This window comes from Dasypus novemcinctus, chromosome 22, assembly GCF_030445035.2.
Source record: "Dasypus novemcinctus isolate mDasNov1 chromosome 22, mDasNov1.1.hap2, whole genome shotgun sequence".
Taxonomy (NCBI): Eukaryota; Metazoa; Chordata; class Mammalia; order Cingulata; family Dasypodidae; genus Dasypus; species Dasypus novemcinctus.
Window position 1 is genome coordinate 42,674,438 of NC_080694.1, and position 7,599 is coordinate 42,682,036.

The 7,599-nt window shown below is 45.9% G+C and overlaps 1 non-coding gene across 1 annotated transcript; it reads left to right on the top strand.

Annotated features, from left to right (window-relative positions):
* The first annotated feature begins 5,841 nt into the window (after positions 1 to 5,841).
* On the top strand, positions 5,842 to 6,032 carry LOC111760120 (U2 spliceosomal RNA). Its single transcript, XR_002793906.1, has one exon. It is a non-coding gene; the product is annotated as a U2 spliceosomal RNA (small nuclear RNA).
* Positions 6,033 to 7,599: the final 1,567 nt, after the last annotated feature.

Here is a 7,599-nt window from a genome sequence, read left to right on the forward strand (position 1 = left end):
TTTCTTTTTGTAGTATCATTATCTGGCTTTGGTTTTAGGGCGATGTTGGCCTCGTAGAATGAGTCTGGTAGCATTCCCTCCTGTTAGCCTAAACCTACTATTGTAAATGTAAACCTTAAAACTGAACTTACCTTCATTTATGGTCACTTCAAACCTAGCCTCATCCCTTGTTGTGGGAGGAGTGGAGGTGTGGGGAGTGGGGTATATGGGAACCTCTTACATTTTTTAATGTAACATTTTGTGTGATCTATGTATCTTCCTAAAAAAAGATAAGAAAAAAAAAATGTGAGCCTCGGGACTGATTGTGAACTGATGACTGATCAGTAAATCTTGTAATACTGCATTCCTTAGAAGTCCTGCTGACCCTCACAAGCTTTCCCCATCTGCACGTGTACACACATTATCAACGAGCCCTCTTGTTTTGCAGCAAGCATGGATGATTGAGCTTGGAAATTGTCATCTCCCCTCCTGCCACCAAGACTGAAGACCCCACATAAGCCCCCTAAATAAATGCTTATTACTTGCCAAGTAGAATTGTCTCATTCATTCTTGGGCCACTTCTTGGTTATAGAACACCTTGAAGATAAGCTCTACCAGGACTGGAGTTTTTTTGTAAATTACGACAAATATCAGGAGTGCTCTGGCACATAAAAGATTAACATTTTGCCTGTTAACAAGATCTTCTGGGTCTAAGTCAGTGAACTGACCAGATGCCTCAAGGTGTCCATCGAGGAATACAGATGGATTTTCATCCAGGTTCTGGATGATTTCCTGAATTTTGCCAACTTATATAGATCTGATGGAGTATGTACATTAAAAAAAAAAAAGAAAGGAAGAAAAAAAACAAAAACCAACAACAAAAAACAGCCCCTAAGGGGAGGGGATGTGGCTCAAGCAGTTGGGTGCCTGCCTATCACATGAGAGGTCCTGGGTTCCGTTCTTGGTGCCTCCTGAAGAAGATGCATGTACACAATGGGCAGATGCAACAGGCAGATGCAATGAACAATGCAACGAGCAGGCAAAATGAGCAGACACAATGAGCAGGGAGTGGATGTGGATCAAGCCGTTGGGCACCTGCTTCTCACATGGGAGGTCATGGGTTTGGTTCCTGGGGCTTCCTAAAAGAAGACAAGTGACAACGAGCGGACACAATGAACAGACACAGTGAATGGACACAATGAGCAGATAATGAGCAGACAGACAGGGAGCCATCCTGGGGAGGGGGGAATAACCCCTAGGTTGTCCTTGGTCATCTGTTCCTGTGGTACCTGCTGGAGAGGGAATTGGCCCGGCTTTGCCCTCATGAGGCGGAGGCGCCCTGCCTAAAAGCTACCGCACTCAGGATGGGGGGTGGGGAGGCCATATCTGGGGGATCTAATGGCAATTTAGATCTGCTTTCACCTCCCTTATGTGGACGGGGTGGGGTGCTAGAGCAGCAGTGGCATTACTTGAGACAACAATAGTATCTAAGAGCTCATCGGTTATGAGTCTGGAAGGGTTTTTGGTTTGGTTTGGTTTTATCATTTTCTATTCCCTCGTCTCTGCAATTCTTTAACTCTGAGGTTGATTAACTGATTCCTTGGGCTGCCAGGGTGGCAAGTCATACATTTTCTCTAATTTTAGTGTGCTGGTTACCCAGGACATAGCCAAAAGATTCTCTCTGAAGTTTCTCAATTTGGGCTAATGCCATCAAGCATCAGATGTCAGGAATTTATCCCATTCATTTAAACTTCTACAGAATCGGTCTAACTGTAGAACAGTGTTATACTCTAAACAGCCTGGTGCTGGCCTTTTCTGCTCACCTGCTAAAAAGCACGTTGAGGCCAGACTTCCTTACAAAGGCAGATTGTTCTCTTTTTAGTCATAGGTTGTTAGAGAAAAACGATGCTCCCTGGGACATGGAGACCTCCACGAGTGCAGACAGAAAATTTATTGGGAGGCTCTCCCAATGGAGGGGGGCTGATGTCACGGCCCGGTGGGGTCTGGAGAGAGACTTCAGGCCCCTTGGAGGGGGTGGATAAGTCTTTATACAGTACATCCATAGGCGGGGAAACCGAGTACAGCCTGGGGTCAAGCGGCCAGGGGGATGTGGGCAAGGCGGCCTTGGAATGTGGGAGGGGTTGGTGGTGCCTGGGGTAAAAGCCCTTATCTGCTCCACTTCGTTTATTCTTGGGAGGGGTGGGCTGCCTCGTAGCCCCCCACGGGCAGCTTGCTCAATGGATGGGAATGGAGCCACAGCCTTCTGACCTGTTCATTATTGCAAACCTGTAAGGGGGAAACTCTAACAAAGGTCCATACCCAAATTGTTCCCAGTGCTTAATGATGCTTTCCCCCTTCACTTCTGAACTCTGGTTACTTCCCATTCTAGTTAGCAAGTACAGAAACCAAACCCAGGCCACCAAGCTCAGCAGCACGTCCTGCCGCCAGGGGCTGCTCCCTTCCCTATTCCAAAACCAAACCACACACACACACACACACACACACACACACACACGCACGCACGCACGAAACCAGCGTGGCAGTCACCACTTACAGCTTCGGCAGGAAATAATGTGTCCCTGAGCGTATGGAGAATAACACACACACACGACACACGCAGAATGGCCCCTGTTTGCTTTCACAGCCCGTCGCTGTTAGGGACCCTGGACACCAGAGCCGGGGGTCCTGAAGCTCTTACAGGGGGTCGGGGAGTCCCCTGAGCAGCGTCCTTCTCACAAGGACGCCTGCCCCGGCTTGGGCACCAGACTGAAGAGGGACGGCGGGGCCCCCGGCTGGCCGCGTCCTCAGTGCAGCAGCGTAGACAGGCTCACCGAACCAGGCCAGGGAGCGAAAGTGGCTTTATACACCAGCGGGGGACCAGAGATGGACCATCTCAAGTCAGCCTCCCCATAAGCAAAAGAATGGGATTTTCTCATGGATTTTCTACCATTAGAAACAAAGAAAGTTAATTATCAGGATGAGACTCCTTAAGGGGGGTCTGGAAAAATTCGTTTTTGCTTTAATCTTAAAATATGCTCAGTACCCGAGGTCTGGTGATCTTGGGGCGGTAAGGATGGGGGGTGGTACGGATGTGAACATACAGATAAAGACGCCTGTGAAGATACAGATAGCTACCAAGTGAGTAAAGGCGAGGAAGCGCACAGTTAAACGTATTTCTGGTGGAGCTAAATTTGATTAGCGTGAAATCTGTACCTTGGTGTGCCTCCTAGAAGATGAGCAAGCATTATATTGAATTTTACTCGCATTATAAGGTTCAGTACAATGCCTTAATATTTAAACTTTACTGGTTTTTTAGTACTACAATCCCATTTATCTATTTCTCCTTTTGTTTCTTGTGCTTGGGTGTAAAGTCTAAGAAATACAGACCCTGAAGATGCTTTCCTACATTTTCTTCTAGGAGTTTTATAGACCTGGTTCTTATACTTGGTTTTTGATCCATTTTTAGTTAAATTTTATATATGGTGTGAGATAGGAACCTCCCTTCGTTCTTTTGCTTATGGATATCCAGTTCTCCCAACACCATTTGCTGAAGAGACTGTTCTTTCCCAATTGAGTGGACTTGACAGCCTTGTCAAAAATCAATCGACCATACACGTGAGGGTCTGTTTCTGAACTCTCAGTCTGACTCCAATGGTTAATATATCCATCCTTGTGCCAGCACTATGCTTTTTGGACTACTGGAGCTTTGTAATAAATTTTTGTTTTTCTTTCTGAGATTAACCACTTATTTTTTCTGTTTAACTTTTATTTTAACATAAAAAGAAAGTTGCAAAAATAATGCAAAAATCGATAGAACTTTAACATATCCCACCCGGATACCCGGATAACCAACTTTTAGCATTTTGCTACTTTCCTTCTATCATTCTATCATCCATCTATCATATCTTTATCTATTGATCATCTTCTAAACAACTGAGAGGGCTTGCATATATATCATGCTCCTTTAACACTTAACATTGCCTAAGAATTCACTTATGTAACCACCTTCAGTGCAGCTATCGCGTTCAAGAAACTGGTTTTTTTTTAGGTGGTACTGGGGCTTGAACCTAGGACCTTGTACATGGGAAGAAGCAACTCAACCACTGAGCCATGTCAGTTCCCCAAGTTCAAGAAACTTAACATTGATATAAAGCACTCATTCCAGGGAAGCAGATGTGGCTCAAGTGATGAGGCCTCTGCCTACCACCTGGGGGGACCTGGGTTCAATCCCTGGGGCCTCCTGGTGAAAAAGAAGAAGAGAAAGTGTGCCTGCGCAGCAAGCCAAGTGCCCATGTAGGTGCCTGCGCCGTGAGCTGAGTGCCCACATGGTGAGCCATGTGCCCATGTGAGTGCCCATGTGGTAAGTCGAGTGCCCACATGGCGAGCCTAGTGCCCACGCTGTGAGCTGAGTGCCTGCGTGGTGAGCCGAGTGCCCATGCTGTGAGCTGAGTGCCTGCATGGCAAGCAAAGTGCCCATGTGAGTGCCAGTGTGGTGAACCAGCGCCCATGTGGCGAGCCAGTGCCCACGTGGCGAGCTGAGTGCCTGCGTGGTGAGCCGAGTGCCTGTGTGAGTGCCCATGTGGCAAGCCAGTGCCTGCTCTGTGAGCTGAGTGCCTGCGCTGTGAGCTGAGTGCCCGTGCAGCAAGCCGAGTGTCCATGCGGTAAGCCACTGCCCACACAAGTGAGTCACTCAGCAAGATGATGATGCCACAAAAGAGAGCAAAAGGGGAGAATCAATGTGAAGCGCAGCAGAAACCTGAAACTGAGGTGGAACAATTGACAGGGAACCTCTTTTCACATCAGAGGTACCCAGGATCAAAGCCCAAGACAAAAAGAGAAAGAGATACAGAAGATCACACAGCAAATGGACACAGACAGAAAAAGAAGCAGGGTGGGGGAGGAAGAAGGGAAGAAAAAAAGAAAAGAAAGCACACTGTCAATAGTCCAGTTTTTTCTCTTGTACCATTAATGCCATTTAAAGCATCTTCTTTTCCAGTGTTAGTTCAAGTCTGGATCAAGTACTGCACTTAGTTGTCTTTATTTCCTTAGTCTCCCCCTCTCTCCTTTTAGTTGTGGTACCATAAATACAACATAAAAATTTCCATCTCAATCCCTCCCAAGCACATGATTCAGTGGCATTAATCACATTCACAGTGTTATGCTACCATCCCACCGTCCATTACCAAAACTCTCCATTGCTGCAAACAGACACTCTGCACCCATTGTGCCTTAACTCCCTATTTCTCCTCTTCTTGGCTCCTGCTAAGCTGTACTCTGCTTTCTTTCTTTGATTAACCACTTCTTTAGCTGCAGAACAAGTAAGATTTCAAATTCGGGTTTCTACTATTTCTACTTGCCCCTAAATGTCTGCTTCTCAAGATTTTATACCCCTTCTCACTTTATAAATATAAAAAATACTTTAAGAAAGCAAAAAAAGAAAAGAAAAGAAAAAAGACAAAGATAAACAAAAACAAAAACACTACAAAAAAAAAAGAAGAAAAAAAAGAATGCAATCAAGTGTCTGCCCTTCTATTTAGAGGCCCTAAGGTGACTTTGCTGGGAAGGCCCTGAAAGGCAGAATGGGCCAGGGGTGGGCGGGGTTATTCAAATAGAGTGCCTTTCAGCCAGGGAGTAGGAGGAGACTCTATGTTCAAGAAGCCATGTATTGAAATCCAAGATCCCAACTTCTCAGTACGTGCTTTTAGGGTTGTCTTATTGGAAAGCCCTTACTATGTGATTCTGGTACCGTTTAGTTGTTTTGGCAGCCTGTGACAAGAAATAGGCTGGAAACGTGGTTTATGTGACCATGACTGTAATAGGGAAAAGTGTGTGAGGCCTGTGCCATACAGGGAGCTGTAGACCATCGCTTCTCGGCCTTTTGGCTAAGATCAAGTGTAGTATCTGTTCTTATCAGTTTAATATCTGATATGTCCTCCATTTGAGGACAGCATATTAAATTGATTTTTGGAACAGGGATGTGGAAAAGGAGCTTGCTCTATCCACTCCACGCATCAGCCTGGTATTGCAGTACTTCCAGGAATGGTGCACTTCCCTTCTTGGGATATTCTTTTGGTAAAAGAAAGATTAAATGGCTTAATTTATTCTTGTTAGCTTTTTGCTAGGTAGGGTGTTTTGGTGAGCACTTGTAGGCCATTGTTGACTTGTCTTTTACTTATAAAATAAGTGGTCCCTATTTTTTAAAAATTTATTTCTCTTTTTTCAATGCCCCCCCCCTCCAATTATCTGTTCTCTGTGTCCATCTGCTGTATGTGTTCTTCCATTCTTATCAACAGCACCTCTTCGTGTATGTTCTTCCATTCTTATCAGAGGTACCTCCTTGCATGTGGGGCTTCCGTACACAGACCCTTGTGTGGCATGGCACTCCTTGCGTGTATCAGCACTGTGTGGGCCAGCTCACCACACGGGTCAGGAGACCCTGGGTTTGAACCCTGGATCTCCCATGTTGTAGGTGACACTCTATCCATTGAGCCAAATCTGCCTCCCTTGTATTTATAACTATTAACCACAATCTTTTTATTTTTTATTTTAAAGATTTATTTATTTCTCTCCCATTCCCCTCCCACCCCAGTTGTCTGTTCTCTGTGTCTATTTGCTGCGTCTTCTTTGTCTGCTTCTGTTGTCAGTGACACAGGGATCTATGTTTCTTTTCGTTGCATCATCTTGTTGTGTCAGCTCTCCGTGTGTGTGGCACCATTCCTCGGCAGGCTGCACTTTCTTTCACACTGGGCGGCTCTCCTTCCGGGGTGCACTCCTTGTGCATGGGACTTCCCTATGCGGGGGACACCCCTGTGTGGCACAGCACTCCTTGTGCGCATCAGCACTGCACATGGGCCAGCTCCACATGGGTCAAGGAGGCCCGGGGTTTGAACCGCGGACTTCCCATGTGGTAGATGGATGCCCTAACTACTGGGCCAAGTCCGCTGCCCTAACCACAATCTTCATCCACCACTGAAAACTCTATGCTATACATATCCTATTTTATCTATCATCTTCCTTTCAATTGACATTTACAGCTACTCCTTTCAGGCACAATCACATTTTTTATTATTTATTTATTTATTTTATTTATTCATTTTTAAAAAAATATTACATTAAAAAAATATGAGGTCCCCATTCACCCCCACCGCCCCCACCCCACCACTTCCCCCACAGCAACACTCTCCCCCATCATCATGACACATCCATTGCATTTGGTGAGTACATCTCTGGGCATCGCTGCACCCCATGGCCAATGGTCCACACCATAGCCCACACTCTCCCACGTTCCATCCAGTGGGCCATGGGAGGACATACAATGTCTGGTAATTGTCCCTGCAGCACCACCCAGGACAACTCCAAGTCCCGAAAATGCCTCCACATCTCATCTCTTCCTCCCATTCCACGTGCCCATCAGCTATCATGGCCACTTTTTCCGCACCAATGCCACATTTTCTCGATTATTAACCACAATAGCTCATGAATAGAATATCGTTAAGTCCACTCTAATCCTTACTGTATTCCTCCTTCCTGTGTACCTTGGCTTGGTTGTGTCCATTCCACATCTATGTCAAGAGGGGGCTAGGATTCCACATGGATACTGGATGCAATCCTCCTGCTTTC